Source organism: Scleropages formosus, chromosome 11 (assembly GCF_900964775.1).
Source record: "Scleropages formosus chromosome 11, fSclFor1.1, whole genome shotgun sequence".
NCBI classification, from domain to species: Eukaryota; Metazoa; Chordata; class Actinopteri; order Osteoglossiformes; family Osteoglossidae; genus Scleropages; species Scleropages formosus.
The window spans coordinates 7,814,527-7,830,852 of NC_041816.1; positions in this window are offsets into that span (position 1 = coordinate 7,814,527).

Here is a 16,326-nt window from a genome sequence, read left to right on the forward strand (position 1 = left end):
TCCCCGAACACGGTGGTGGACACCGGAAGTAAGGGATGCCGTCAAGCTGAAGAAGGAGTTCTATCGGGCCTGGCTGGCTCATGGGACTCCTGAAGCAGCTGACAGGTACCGACGGGCCAAACGGAGCGCGGCTCTGGCAGTCGCCGCGGCAAAAACTCGGGCTTGGGAGGAGTTCGGTGAGGCCATGGAGGAAGACTTTCGGTCGGCCTCAAAGAGATTCTGGCAAACCGTCCGGCGACTCAGAGGGGGGAAGCGGTGTTTCCACGAACACTGTTTACAGTGGAAGTGGTGCGCTGCTGACCTTAGCTGAGGATGTTCTCGGGCGGTGGAAGGAGTACTTTGAGGATCTCCTCAATCCCTCCGACACGCCTTCCGTAGAGGAAGCTGAGGCTGGGGACTTGGAGGGGGACTCGTCCATTACCCCTGGCTGAAGTTGCTGAGGTAGTCAAAAAACTCCTCGGTGGCAAGGCTCCGGGGGTGGATGAGATCCGCCCCGAGTTTCTCAAGTCTCTGGATGTTGTGGGGCTGTCTTGGCTGACACACCTCTGCAGCATCGCGTGGAGTTCGGGAACGGTGCCTCTGGACTGGCAGACCGGGGTGGTGGTCCCTCTTTTTAAGAAGGGGGACCGGAGATTGTGCTCCAACTATAGGGGGATCACACTCCTTAGCCTCCCTGGGAAAGTCTATGCCAGGGTACTGGAGAGGAGAATCCGACCGATAGTCGAACCTCGGATACAGGAGGAGCAATGCGGTTTTTGCCCTGGCCGTGGAACACTGGACCAGCTCTATACCCTCACTAGGGTGCTGGAGGGTTCGTGGGAGTTTGTCCAACCAGTCCATATGTGTTTTGTGGACCTGGAGAAGGCATTCGACCGTGTCCCTCGTGGCATCCTGTGGGGGGTACTTCCGGATTATGGGGTTCGGGGCTCGTTGCTACGGGCTGTTTGTTCCCTGTATGACCGGAGTAGGAGCTTGGTTCGCATTGCCGGCAGTAAGTCAGACCTGTTCCCGGTGCATGTTGGACTCCGCCAGGGCTGCCCTTTGTCACCGATTCTGTTCATTACCTTTATGGACAGAATTTCTAGGCGCAGTCAGGGAACGGAGGGTGTCTGTTTTGGTGGCCTCGAGATCTCGTCTCTGCTTTTTGCGGACGATGTGGTCCTGTTGGCTTCATCAAGTCAAGACTTGCAGCGTGCACTGGGGAAGTTTGCAGCCGAGTGCGAAGTGGCGGGGATGAGAATCAGCACGTCTAAATCCGAGGCCATGGTCCTCAGTCAGAAAAAGGTGGATTGCCCCCTCCGGGTTAGGGGGGAGTTGCTCCCTCAAGTGGAGGAGTTTAAGTATCTCGGGGTCTTGTTCACGAGTGAGGGAAAAATGGAGCGGCAGGTTGACGGACGGATCGGTGCGGCGTCCGCAGTAATGCGGTCATTGTACCGGTCTGTTGTGGTGAAGAGGGAGCTGAGTCGTAAGGCGAAGCTCTCAATTTACCGGTCGATCTACGTTCCTACCCTCACCTATGGTCATGAACTCTGGATAATGACCGAAAGAATGAGATCGCGGATACAAGCGGCAGAAATGAGTTTCCTCCGCAGGGTGGCTGGGCGCACCCTTAGGGATAGGGTGAGGAGCTCAGTCACCCGGGAGGAGCTCGGAGTAGAGCCGCTGCTCCTCCGCATCGAGAGGAGCCAGTTGAGGTGGCTCGGGCATCTGTTCCGGATGCCTCCTGGACGCCTCCCTGGGGAGGTGTTCCGGGCTTGTCCCACTGGGAGGAGGCCTCGGGGCAGACCCAGGACACGTTGGAGAGACTATGTCTCCCGGCTGGCCTGGGAACGCCTTGGGGTTCCCCAGAGGAACTGGAGGAGGTGTGCGGGGAGAGGGAAGTCTGGAGGACTCTGCTCGGACTGCTGCCCCGCGACCCGGTCCCGGATAAAGCGGAGGAAGATGGATGGATGGATGGATGGCTCGCAGCCATACCTGTGTCCACGTCCACATATTTATTTATTGTCTTGTTCTATGGTTTGTGTTGCACCATGGTCTCCGAAGAAACGGCATTTCGTTTGACTGTACACAAACTGTATAGAGGAATGACAATAAAAACAACTTAAACTTGAACTTGAAAAAAGAAGGCATGATTCGTCACAATGAGTTTGTTTTAATGACATCAAAGGGATTAATTGGTTAATCTAAAGTCCAGCAACCCAAGGTCCCAGATTCAGATCCCTGTTCCTGCTGTAGTGCTGTTGATCAAAGTACTTATTTTAAGCAGTAAAATACATATTTATTCAATATTTATTTATAAAGTAAAAATTTTCCTGCCATATAAATGGGAAAATCACTCTGAGCAGCCCACTGTACAAACTTAATATTTTCCATTGCTTTGGAGAGAAGAGCAACCTGGCAAATTTAATATTTCAATATAATTTTTTTTTAGCCCAAAACTATAAGGAGTCAAAGAAAAATATATTTTTTTTTTCCTCTAAGTGAGATGAACACTTACAGCTGCTGACAGATTAACAAGAAATCACTGGCAGAACAAAGCTCCCCATCCTCACTGCTGTAAAAATTCCACAAAAAACTTTCAAGTGCTCTGCCTTAAGTTGCCTGACTTTTTTCCTTTTTTTATTTCCTTTTTGGAGAAAACTGATAAAGTTGCTGTGTTTATTAGTAGTTAGAGAACTTGACCTAATAAGCGTCTAAATCCCATCTCAGCTGTTAAGAACTATTGTCTCAGGTCGCTAAAAACAGGGGGGGTGTGGTGACGCAGTGGGTTGGATCAGGTCCTGCTCTCCGGTGGGTCTGGGGTTTGAATCCCACTTGGGGTGCCTTGTGATGGACTGGTGTCCTGTCCTGGGTGTGTCCCCTCCCCCTCCAGCCCTATGCCCTGAGCTGCTGGGCTAGGCTCCGGCTCCCCGCGACCCCGTATGGGACGAGCGGTTCTGAAAATGTGTGTGTGTGTGTGTGTGTATTAACTATTACTTAGCTGAAACCTTGATCCAAAGTGACAACGTGGTCTGTATAATGTTACTTACATTAATATGGCAATTTATATGGCAAGGAAATTCAGGGTAAGTACTTTCATTCTGAAACAATATCCATAACTACTGCACTCCTGCTTGGAAAACAAGTCCCTTTAATATAATATAATTTAATATAATATAATTTTGCTATGGGAACAGTAACACAATTTATTTCCTGGCAAAACTTATTGTACTTTGATTATAACTTCTCCGCTATTATCCGTGCATTTCTGTTTACTCCAAGTTGAAGTGGGAGCATCTCTGGACCCATGTAACATCATGAAATACATTACTCACTGTGCTTCTTTGCTGAGCTTGCTATCATGCCTTTGGAGGAACAATAACCTATTAGATAAATATTTTTCAGCAGAGCTGAAAAAAATTCTCTAAAAGAAAATTATGCAAATATGTACTGTATGTCAGTTACATAGTTTGTTGTTTTTAAATATACTTTGTGGTAACTGCTGTAGCATCATGATACATTGAAAGTAAAAGCACATTTAGAGACAGTGTTCCCATTTCACTTATAGCTGGTCCTATTTGAATCTGGACCTTTACCAGTCCTCCACACCCTTTGTCACTGGCATTTACATTTCTGCTCCCACCAATTTCAGAGCCCTGCTTATTTACTACTCATCTAAAAAAATCATTTTCAGATACCATTCTGTAAAAAAAAACCTTATGTTTTTATAAAACACAGACATTTTCTGAACCGCTTGTCCCATACAGGGTCGCGGGGAACCGGAGCCAACCCGGTAACATAGGGCGTAAGGCCAGAAAGGGAGGGGACACACCCAGGACGGGACGCCAGTCCATCACAAGGCACCCCAAGCGGGACTCGAACCCCAGACCCACCGGAGAGCAGGACTGTGGTCCAACCCACTGCGCCACTGCACCCCCTACTTTTTATAAAACACACACACACACACATTTTCAGAACCGCTTGTCCCATACGGGGTCACGGGGGAACCGGAGCCTACCCGGCAACACAGGGCGTAAGGCCGGAGGGGGAGGGGACACACCCAGGACGGGACGCCAGTCCATCACAAGGCACCCCAAGCGGGACTCGAACCCCAGACCCACCGGAGAGCAGGACTGTGGTCCAACCCACTGCGCCACTGCACCCCCTACTTTTTATAAAACAATGCATCCAATATTTTTAGTACATATTTTTGCTAAATGGAATGGTTGAGAAGAAGCTTACTTTTTTACACAAAATTTTCACATTTAAAAACAAGAAGATCAAACACATTACAGCTTTGCATGGACCTGTACAATAAACTGCTGTGATATACTCCCCCATGCCACATTTCAAACATAAAAAAGCAATAAAATGGAAATTACATATGTGAGGCCAATGTGAAATTCAGAAAGAAGCTAAATTCTGCTCTGTTCATGGGTGGCTCATCTGCCCACATCTCACATCACACAACGCATCACCAGGAGCATGGGGTCTGAGAGGGAAGCAGTACCTTGGTGAGAAAGAGCTGCATTTCCGCGCTGTGTCACCATAACAGCCAATGAAATGCAGCTAATGGGAACCCATTCCTTTCCTTGCATAACAGTGTGAAGAAGCTTGACAGCAGACTTGTGAACACATATCCCTTCTCTCACCATCCTTCCCCCTTGTTTCTAATGACATGAAAAATGAAAACTGCAATGATTTCACCAGATAAGAGAGTGTCTGTAAAACACCTCTCATTTCATTTACAACCCCAGCCAAATTTTTATAGCTATAATATGTGAAGGCAGTGCAGGCAGTTATTAATGGTATTTATCTGACACTTTTCTCCAGTGACTTATTTATTATGCAATAAGCAACTTAATGTGATCAACCATGTTTTTTCTGCTGGTATTTGTTTACTATATCAATTCAGCATGAGTACCTTGATCAAGAATATTGCAGCAGGAGTAGTGACCAAACCCAGCAACTTTCAGTTGCTAGGTGATGGCTATTACAGCTGTGCCACCTGCTACCCCTTTTAAAAAGGTTTAGTTTTGTTTGGTTACATTAGGAGTCAATAACTCAGTTTAATACATATTTAATTTGATTTCACATCTCCGACTCCCAGTTTCCTCGTCAGATATAAATGTATACCATCAATGAACATAGCTTCAAAGGTACTGGTGCCTTCCTTTTTAATTACCTAGAAAGTAGGAAATTCATATTTACATACAAACTGCTAGGGCGAAATCAATAATATATCAAAAGAGTATTTGCAATGTATGTAAAGTTAGAGGGGTGTAAAATTAGTTGGATTTGTAAAGTTCATCTGTATACCCATACCCATATTCCAGCTGTGAAAACTATACTGATTGCTTTAATGTCTGTTGAATCAATATTGATTGGTGACCTGGTAAAATCAGTCCATTGCAAAGTACTCTCCCTAATACGTACATTAAGAAACATGCCATAACATGGTTTGTATTTTGAACATGTTTGTAATGATGAAGGCGCAGACTTGTGATTGAATAATCATATTATATGTCTGTGAGAAATGACACAGAGAAAAGAGGGTGTGGAAAAACCTGACTCAGTGAAAGATTCTGTCGTATTCGGTAGCTCTCAAAATCCGTCACCATATGTATTATGGCAGCTCTTGTATTTTCATCAAATTCAAGAATATTCAACTTTGCAGGCCTTTTTAAAACAGCATATTATTGCACAATTGAGACAGCTCTTCTGGTGGTGTCTGATGCTGTCCAAGCTGTTAGAGCTGCATCCTTCTCCTCGGTCCCCATCGTCCTCGATCTGTCCGCAGTATTCGACACTGTCAACCACCGGTTTCTATTCTCCTCTCTTAGTCAGCATGGGATCAAGGGAACAACAGTAAGATGGTTTCAGTCTTACCTATCAGACAGATCCTATCAAGTGGTCTGGCGGAGCTCTCGTTCTTCTCTCTGCATCTCTCCATTGGTGTCCTGCAGGGCTCGGTACTGGGTCCTCTTCTCTTCTTGATCTACACCTCCTCCCTCGGTCTAGTCAAAGTCTCCCATGGATTCAAATACCACTGCTATGCTGATGATACCCAGCTCTGCCTTTCCTTTTCACCTGGACCATCAGACATTTCCGCACGTATTGCTGCCTGCCTGTCAGACATCTCTGCATGGATGTCTGATCACCACCTCCAGCTTAACCTCTCCAAAACAGAGATTCTCATCTCCCAGCTGGCCTGTCCTCCTGTCACGATCTATCGCTCAAACTTGAGAACTCACTCATTTTGCCTACCTCATCGGCCAAGAGTCTGGGAGTAACGATTGACCAGAATCTGTCTTTCTCTCAACACATCGAAGCCGCAACCCAGTCCTGCCTATATATCCTGCATAATATTCGTAGGATCCGTCACTACCTCACAACTGACTCTGCCCAACTACTTGTCCAGGCCATGGTGACTTCTCGTCTGGACTACTGCAACTCTCTCATGTGTGGCCTTCCTGCTACTGCCATCAAACCTCTGCAGCTGATTCAGAATGCTGCTGCACAAGTTGTGTTTGACTTGCCAAAGCGTTCCCATGTATCTCCTCTACTCGTTTCTCTGCACTGGCTTCCTATAGCTTCCTGGATCAAACTCAAGACCCTGGTTATTGTCAACAAATGCATCAACAGAACTTCTCCTAGCTATTTACAAGACTTGATTAACCGCTACACCCCAACCAGACCCCTTTGCTTGTCTACTTCTGCTTGCTTGGTGGTCTTATGCACGAAAAGTAAAGCAAGGAGGTTGTCGGTTCTGGCTCCGTTGTGGTGGAATGACCGCCCCCTCTCACTCAGAACTGCTCCCAGCCGGCCTGTCCTCCTGTCATGATCTCTCGATCAAATGTGATAACTCATTAATTTTGCCTACCTCCTCGGCTAAGAGCCTGTGAGTGACGATTGACTCAAGTCTATCTTTCTCTCAGCACATCGAAGCCACAACCCAGTCCTGCAGATACATCCTGCATAATAGACTCTGTCTAGATTCAAGAAGGGTCTGAAAACTCACCTTTTCCCGACTCACTTCGCCCAAAATCTCTCCAGCTCATGTATGGTGTAAATATTCATGCACAATAACTTTATGATAATCCCAGATAAGCTTTTACACAGCCACCACTCCTGTATTGTATGTAAATGTTTGTGTAACTTAAAAAAAATGTAGGAAGGTTATCAGGATTCATCTTTCCTGTGTTTTATGCACCTACTGGAGCAATGAACATTGGTGCATTAAGTGGAAAGAAACAATTTAGGTTTTGATGTGTTTAATTTGCCAAAGCATTCCCATGTATCTCTTCTACTCATTTCTCTGCACTGGCTTCCTATAGCTTTCCAGATCAAATTCAACACCCTGGTTATCATCTACAAATGCATCAATAGAACTTCTCCTAGCTATTTACAAGACTTAATCAACCGCTACACCCCAGCCAGACCCTTTCACTCGTCTACTTCTGCTCGCTTGGTGGTCCCGCGCATGAAAAGTAAAGGCACGAAGGTTCTCAGTTCTGACTCTGTTGTGGTGGAATGACCTCCCTCTCTCACTGAGAACTGCAGAAATTCTGTCTACATTCAAGAAAGGTCTGAAAGCTCACCTTTTCTGGACTCACTTCGCCTAAGATCTCTCCAGGTCATGTATGGTGTAAATGTTCATGCACCGTAACTTTATGATCATCCTCAGATAAGCCTTTACAATGCCACTACTTCTGCATGGTATGTAAATGTTTGTGTTTCTTAAAAAAAAAATGTAGGAAGGTTATCAAGATTGGGGGGCGTGGTGGCGCAGTGGGTTGGATGAGGGTTCTGCTCTCCAGGGGATCTGGGGTTCAAGTCCCGCTTGGGGTGCCTTGCGATGGACTGGCGTCCCGTCCTGGCTATGTCCCCTCCCCCTCTGGCCTTACGCCCTGTGTTGCTGGGTAGGCTCCGGTTCCCTGTGACCCCGTATGGGACAAGTGGTTCTGAAAATGTGTGTGTGTGTGTGTGTTATCAAGATTTAAATATCCTGTGTTTTAGGCACCTACCTGAGCAATGAACATCAGTGTATCAAGTTGATAGTAACACACTACATTTACTTAAGAATCATATGTCTGCAGTCATGTCTCTTTCTCTTAATGTAATGCACAAATTGTATTTTTGCTGAGATGTATTTTGCTTTGGAGAAAAGCGTCTGCTACATGAATAAATGTAATGTAATGAAAATCTAAATCTAATGGCTTGTTTCTGCTTTCTTACCATGATTCATGCAGACATAATTTTCATATATGTTTTATGTACTATTTATATGTGCCTTGGGGGTTGGGGGTTGGGGTGGTGCAGCAAGCTTGGTCAGTGCCCGCCGTGTGGCAGGTCTGGGGTTCAAGCTCCTGCTTGGGGTGCCTTGTGGTGGCCTGGCACCCCGTCCTGGGTGTGTCCCCTCCCTCTTGCACTGCCGAGTAGGCTCCAGCTTGCCATGACTCCCCTTGGGACAAGTTACTCTTGACATTGGTTGGTTGGGTTGGGTGTATCTGACTTTTCACAAGTATGGAAGTCCATCAGCATTACATAACATTTCAACAGTTATTAAAACATAAAATTTACTTTTTTTTCAGATCCAGAGCAGAGGATTTGATTTACAGTATTTTATCATTCTGAGTGTGCAAGACTATATTGAGTAAATATTAAAATTTTAGGATTTGATTTCTGCCAGTCATCTGCCAGCCAGTGTTGCCACTGCCAGTCACAGGTAGTTTGTTAAATATGGAATGATTTTTATTATGATGATGATAATGAGGGGGGCGTGGTGGCGCAGTGGGTTGGACCAGGTCCTGCTCTCCGGTGGGTCTGGGGTTCGAGTTTTGCTTGGGGTGCCTTGTGAGGGACTGGCGTCCTGTCCTGGGTGTGTCCCGTCCTGGGTGTGTCCCCTCCCCCTCCGGCCTTACGCCCTATGTTGTCGGGTAGACACCGGTTCCCCGCGACCCCGTCTGGGACAAGTGGTTCCGAAAATGTGTGTGTGTGTGTGTATGTGTGTGTGTATAGTACTGGGGGGGTGAGATGGCGCAGTGGCACAGTGGGTTGGACCAGGTCCTGCTCTCTAGTGGGTCTGGGGTTTGAGTCCCACTTGGGGTGCCTGGTGATGGACTGGTGTCCCATCCTAGGTGTGTCCCCTCCCCCTCCAGCCTTGCGCCCTGTGTTTCTGGGTTAGCCTCTGGCTCCCTGTGACAAGTGGTTCTGACTGTGTGTGTGTGTGTGTGTGTGTGTTTCATTTTATTTGAACGTACTGGCAACAGCAGACATCAAAAACAAAAATTATTATGCATTTAAAAACTTGGACTATGACTTGACTTCCATCATCAAGACTGTACTTGGTGTGATGTGCCAATGACTGTGGACAAGGTAACAGTCATAAAAAAATGGTCCACATCTCTACCTCTGCCATAAAGTCCAGTTTGGTGAAACACACAGTGTAAAGCTTTTCTGAGGTTCTTAGAGGTGCTGAATCAATTTTATGGTTATTTCTGAGGCAGCACATTTGCAGAATTTAGAAACGATCCTAGTTGCAGTGTCCACAGCGAAGCAGAGTGTCCACAGCGAGGCAGAGCGTCCACAGCGAGGCAGAGCGTCCACAGCGAGGCAAAGTGTCTACAGAGAAGAGTCGAACACTGGCAGCTGAAGCAACGTGTAATAAATGATGGAGTTCCTGTTCAGTGCAAGTCCATCTTGAAAATATCATCAGAAGGCACACCTATGTGTTGTGTATCATGTAATTTGCACTACTTAGTTGCACCTGCCGATGTTGCTAAATATTTCATTTACTCAAAATGCTTTAAAAATTATCATTTGGTGTGGAAAGTCTGCGATTTAGAAGTACGTATTAAGAATTTGATTTCTTTTCGAGAGATGGAGAGCTGACTAGGTCAGTGTGTGCAATGCCTCTGTGGCGTTGAACTCGACGTTGACACTTACAGGCCCCAATACAGCCAATGAGAAGCCGGGTACCCCGGACCGCTCTGTGTATTGATGGGTATATTACTCATTCTGGTATCAGTGGTTATTTCTCATGTGATTGGGCTTCTTGTGCCATGTCCAGTGTGAGCCTCAAAACATGAAATAAAAGTATTAATGGCAGCCAAAAAAATACAAACTATTATAATACCATGGCGTTTAACAACACTTAGTCATAGAAGCACTCACACCAGAAACTTAAAATATATTAAACCAAATACTTTCAACTTACCACAGAGGCCAAACTGTATAAAATGCTCTCTGTTAAATACCAGCTAATTAACAAGTAAAGATGCTCCAGTAAACGACTTAGTATTAAGTTACAAGTCTAATCTCTTCTATCTTACTGAAACCTGGGTCGCTGAGTCCGATACGATTCCGCTAATAGAAGCCGCTCCAGGCCGACATAATTTTTTCCGTAAATCTTGCTCTGTATGCTGTGGAGATGGTGAGTGATCTTTTATCAAAAAATCATCGGATGCTCTCACTAATAGTTTGATGTCTCTCTGAAAATCCATCGGTTTTACTCAACAAGTTAACGGTCCTACTCATTCCCGTAACCATACGCTCAACCTTGTCATAACTGACAGCATAGATGTTCATAATGTAGATATTATTCCTTTAAACGAGATTATTTCCAATCATTACTTGTTAACCTTTGGTCTATACCTGCCGGTGTCGTTTTGAAAATAGTAAGACCAAAATTGCGCAAAAAACTGATGAAAATATCACTGTAATATCACAATTATCGATTGTGTTAGCAAATCTTATTTTGGAACGAGCACAAATATATATTAATTGGTTTTGGACATAATTCACCTTAGATTCAAACTGTACGAAACCCGCCATGGTTCAACAAATCAACTCGTGTTATGAAGTTAGAATTTCATAAATTAGAGTATAAATGGCGTTCACTAAACTGAACATTTAATATGTAGCCTGGTCCGGTTGTTTAAAAAATATAGAAAAACACTTTTTAAAACCTGATCCGAATACTTAATTGATGAAAATCGGAAAAGCCCTCATTTCCTTAATACATCATTACTTAATTACTGTCTTCTGAACGCTCTTTGTCAAGTGGAACCATGGAAACGGCTGCACTCAAGTGCAGGATCATTTGTCAGAAACCTAGGGGTTAGGCGAGTTCTCCTTGTCGGGGATGGGCGAAGAGTTGGTTGATTGGTGGTCAGAGTGGGAGCGAAGATCCGTGGACATAGTCAGGAGATGAGTCGGGACTGGGACTGGGACTGGGACTGGGACTGGGACTGTCATCTCATTGCAATTCCCCAAGTGTGAAGGAGCTAAGAAGGGTCTTTTAAAGCTGAGTGTTCTAATTGTCATCATTGATCATCTTCAGTTGCTGTTGATTGTGGTGCGGGCATGGACATGACACTTTTAAAGTCACCGTTATTAGACCCCTACTAAAGCAACTGGATCTAGATTGTAATAACCCAAGTAATTATAGACCCATCTCCAATCTACTGTTGTTATCCAAAGTTTTAGAAAAGATCCTAGTATCCCAAGTTGCAAAATATTTTAATCATCATAATATATTTGAAAAACTTCAGCTTGGTTTCCGGACTGGTCACAGCATTCACACGTTAATAATATTCTTGTCTCCTCTGATGTTGGTCATATCTCTGTTGTTATGTTACTGGACTTCAGTGCTGTGCTTGATACTGTCAACCATAGTATCTTACTGAGTAGACTTCAAAATCTGGTTGGACTAGGGGGTACTTAATACCAGCCAAACAGAGGTACTTGTGGCAGGTGGTGATACCAAAACTCTTGACGCAATCACATCAATCTTTACCACAAATGGTATAAGCTCCAAGCGTGGGGATTGCTTTATGGACATGGGTGTCTTGTTGGATGGAAAACTGTCATTTGTTTCTCATGTTAATACATTGACTAGGTCGTACTTCCGTCAGCTGAGAAACATAGCTAAATTAAGGTGATTCCTATGTAAGCAAGATGCTGAGAATCTGGTTCATGCTTTTGTTTCAAGTAGGCTTCAATTCAAGTATTGTAATGCTTTATTATAAGGTTGCCCATACCACACTATGTCCAGGCTACAGCTGGTACAACATGCTACTGTAATCCTGTAAAAATATTGCAAAATATATTACATGATTAGCAGATTCAAAATGAATTAAAAAGCTGATTCATGTAAAATATGGATAAAGAATAAACTTTGAATTTTTTTCTTATTCATTTCTTATTGATTGACTTGAACCAGTCACCCAATGAGGTGAGAGCAAAACTGGAAGTCCCGCCTCCCCACGCGGCAGTTCTGTGGGGAGCACCATTTTGTTTCATTCTTTGAAAACTGGTAACGTCGTGAGTAGAGCGCAGACGCGAAATCGAGTGGAATAAAATTCAAGGATTTGAGAACATCCTTCAACTGTTGTTTCCGTTGCATATGGATTCGGTAAGTTTTTATTCTTTCCTGGAGCAACAGCGAACTTTTACACGAAGACAAGACTGAACCGAGCCTGGTTGGAAGACTCTGAGAGACCAAGACTCAAGAAGAAGAGAGGAAGTGTGTTCGTTACAACAAAGTTATGACAAACTCCTCACTCGAAGGTCGGAAATCATCCTAAAGTTAGTCAAGAATTTGAACGGAATTTGAATCCTTCCACACAGCAGCGAAGACGCAATTCAGAACTTTGGGCTGGAAATTGGACGACATTCGATTCGTTCCCTCAGCTGCTGGGAATAGTGGGAACATGGTGATGAACTGAAACTGGAGCACAAGAGAAATTAATACTTGGAACTGCAGTGTTAATTAATATATTGAACTGTTGATACTGTGATTGTTTGTTTGTTTCAATGGTGTTTAAACATTGATGAAAGTACCTCTGATCAGCAAGACCACAGTAGGAGCTACTTTCGCTACTGAGCAGGTAACTGTGGAATAATCTAGTCTACCAACTACTCTAAGAAATGGCCTGTCTGTCTCAGTCTTTAAATCCAGACTTAAGAATTACATGTTTGTTTGGGCATATCACTAAGAAAATGTAAGTCCACTTGGCTGTGTTTCTGTTTTTCCCCCTCTGTATTAAACAGTCTGATTTCTTTAAGTTATAAATTAGAAACATTTCTTTAATGTTTCCCTACAGTAAGACCTGAGGAGGTTAGCCGGCCGTCCCACAAGCACCGTATACTGACTAAAGCTGATGACCAACCGCCATGATGGACGAGATGTACCTTGGTGAACTGGGAAATCAAGCCAACATTCAGCAGCAATGTTATTATCACCTATAAACTGACTTATATATCTTGTTCAGTCTAGAATGGCCAAGAGGGGTGGGCATCCACTCGGGAGGTTTTTTTTTTTTTTCTTCACCCTTGGCTTTCAGCCTTTCTTGGTTCCTTTCCTCTGTGACCAATAGGCATACTTATAGCTTTAAAAAATGCATTGGTAATGTGTAATGCTCATCTGTAATCAAGCTATTCTTGTTTATTTGCATATGTATGTTTTTTTTTTGCCCTTTTGCCTTTGTTCAGCTCTCTGTGTCACTGTGAAGAAGAGCGCTCTATAAAAAATAAATTGAATTGAACTGAAATTGAATCCTCAAAAGTGTTCATCTACCCGTTTTGGTGACCTTCAATTTGAAACCACTGTTTGTGTTTCTTTTTGGTAATGCTGTTTGCCCATGTTTTGCATATGCTATCATTTTTTTTTAGACTTTTCTCCTTGACACATAACATTTTTGAGTTAGTGTATGGTCCCTGTGGAAGTCAGATTTCAGCAAGGGCTTTAGCATATCCTAAGTTGGAACCCAGCAACGTTCCTCCGGCCCATACCCCTCCCAGTCTATCGGTAGTGCAGCCTGCCCTGCTGACACTTAAGAGTTTAGGAGAGCGCGAATGGTGTATGCGTAGGACTCCATCGATCTATAGCGGAGTGGGCAGTGCCGCACCCTTGGGAGCATGAAAAACTAAGGTCCAGTAGGGCTTGAGGAGGGACACATGGAACGTGTGGCAAATGTACAGTTGTGGGGGCAGTTGTGGGCAGTTGTAGGTCATCGGGTTGATACAGTGGAGGACCTTGAAGGGACCAATGAACTGCGGACTGAATTTTTTGACGGTAACTTAAGCTTAATGACCTGGGTGGACAGCCATACCCTCTTCCGAGGCTAGTAGAATAGGGTGTGATGATGCTGATCCGCCAGTTGCTTGTACCACCGGGTGCTCTGGTGGAGGTGTTCCAGGACTATCTGCCATACCTCTTTATTGCTCAGGAACCACTCATCCATGACACACATGTTGCTGGGACCAGGGTGCCATGGGTACAGGGAAGGTTGGTACCTTAAAACGTATTGAAATAGGGACAGTCCTGTGAATGAGTGGGACAGAGAGTTGTGTGCGTATTCTGCCCAGGGCAGAACACGCAACACTAGTGTTGCTTCTGACCACAGTAGCTCCTGAGAAAGTAGCAAATGTCCTGATTGAGCCACTCTACCTTGCCATTCACCTGGGGATGATATTCCGAGGTGAGGCTGACTAAAACCTCCAACTTGCGCAAGAAGGCCCTCCACATCCTAGACGTGGGGTCCCTGGTCAGACAGTATCTTCCGGCAAACCATATAAGCAAAAAAAATGTATCCTTTGGATCTAGGGTAGTAGGGTGCTGTGGCATGATGATCAGGCGGCATGCCTTGAAAAAGTGATTGATAATCACCAGGATGACAGTGTTAAGTGTTACCTTTGGAATGGGGCAGGTCCATCAGGAAGTCAACTGCCATATGGGACCATGGCCTGGAGGCCACCAGGAGTGGCTAGTAATCTGGCAGGCTTCTGACATGAAGTTTGGGCACACACCTTACATGCCTCCATGTATCCTTGAATGTCATCTCGGATGGATGGCCACCAGAACTTCCCTGGCAGCAGGGAGAGGGTCCTTTGGCTGCCTGGATGCCTGACAGCTGGGGAGTCATGCACCCACTGGAGCAGAGACCTCAATCATGCGGGGATATATTCCTTCCTGGCTAGCTTATCGGCTGGCCCTGGCTCTTCCTCCTAATGCTTTGTAACTTCACGTAGGAAAATACAACACACAAAATAAACCTAATTTGAGTCACTTTTGCAGCTTCACATACGTGTGTGTGTGTGTGTGTGTGTGTGTGTGAGAGATATTGGATGTGGGCATACTGCTGACTTAGTGTGTTCTGCTGATACTCTTGAGTGCTTTGCTTTCAATATCACCATAGCTATTGCCATTTTCTCTGCAGATATGAGCTAACGCCGCATGGAAATTGAAATCGCTTGTTCTGTCATTTTGATCAACGGCCTGTGACGCTAAGTGTGAACCGATGACTGTCAGGCGTCTGGTTGAAAAAAAACAGATGTATGCAAGGAATTTCCAGCTGCATCCCTTCTGAATTTTTCTGATTCATCCCAGTGACATGTTTTGGGAGAAATATCTGAGCCATATAATGGCACCTAATGAATCATTTCTGAGAGTCTGTGCCTTTTTTTTCTGAAATCTCCAAATGTTCTCATCACACTAGTGGTTTGGTTGGCGCTTTACTGTTTGGTGATTTTATAAGAGTTATGTGTTTCTTAGTTTCTTTTCTTTTTTTTTTATTTCTAATGCATTTCCAAAATGAAAAGTATACTCAGTGAAATAATACCTTTTAAGTGAGTCAGTCGGGAAAATGCAAATACTGACAATTATAAAAATATATGCAGTGAAAGCATATTAGTTAATTTCTTATTTTTAATTTTTCAACAGCAGATACTAATTGCAGGAAAATTTCAGACAGGCATGGCTTAACACCACACTTTCCACTGATTCACTCCACTGGGCGGAAAAGCCTGTTAAGATGACACAGCATCAGACAAATGCAGATTCTATTTCCTTGAAACCCAACAAAACACACAAGTGACTCAGTTAGAGGACGTGGGCTTCATTTCCATCTTATGCTTTAGTATGCTTGATCAAATTTCTTATCCTGAATAGAACAGCAAAAATTCCCCTACTATATAAAACTGTAAATCACTGCAACTAGCTTAGCTAACAAACCTAATATTGTGTCACTGGTACTGGCGCCCCTGGAACACCCAACAACTGCATGTCTATCAACCGCGTGCTTGATGACCACCTTGACCCTCCCCAGTGACGACACCAGAGACTCAGTATAAAGGCACCTGCTTCGACGTACTTGACCGTGGAACCTCCAACTGAGACATGTTCTCCTCACCTATCTCTTCCGAGGCTAACTGTTCTGCGGGTGCAACTCCGTGTGATACAATTAAATAGTGTGAGCATCACCACTTGAGTCTGCTCTCCTGATCCCCTGCACAGAGTGTGACAGAAGGTTCTGCCATATATACAGACTCAGCAATGCTTGC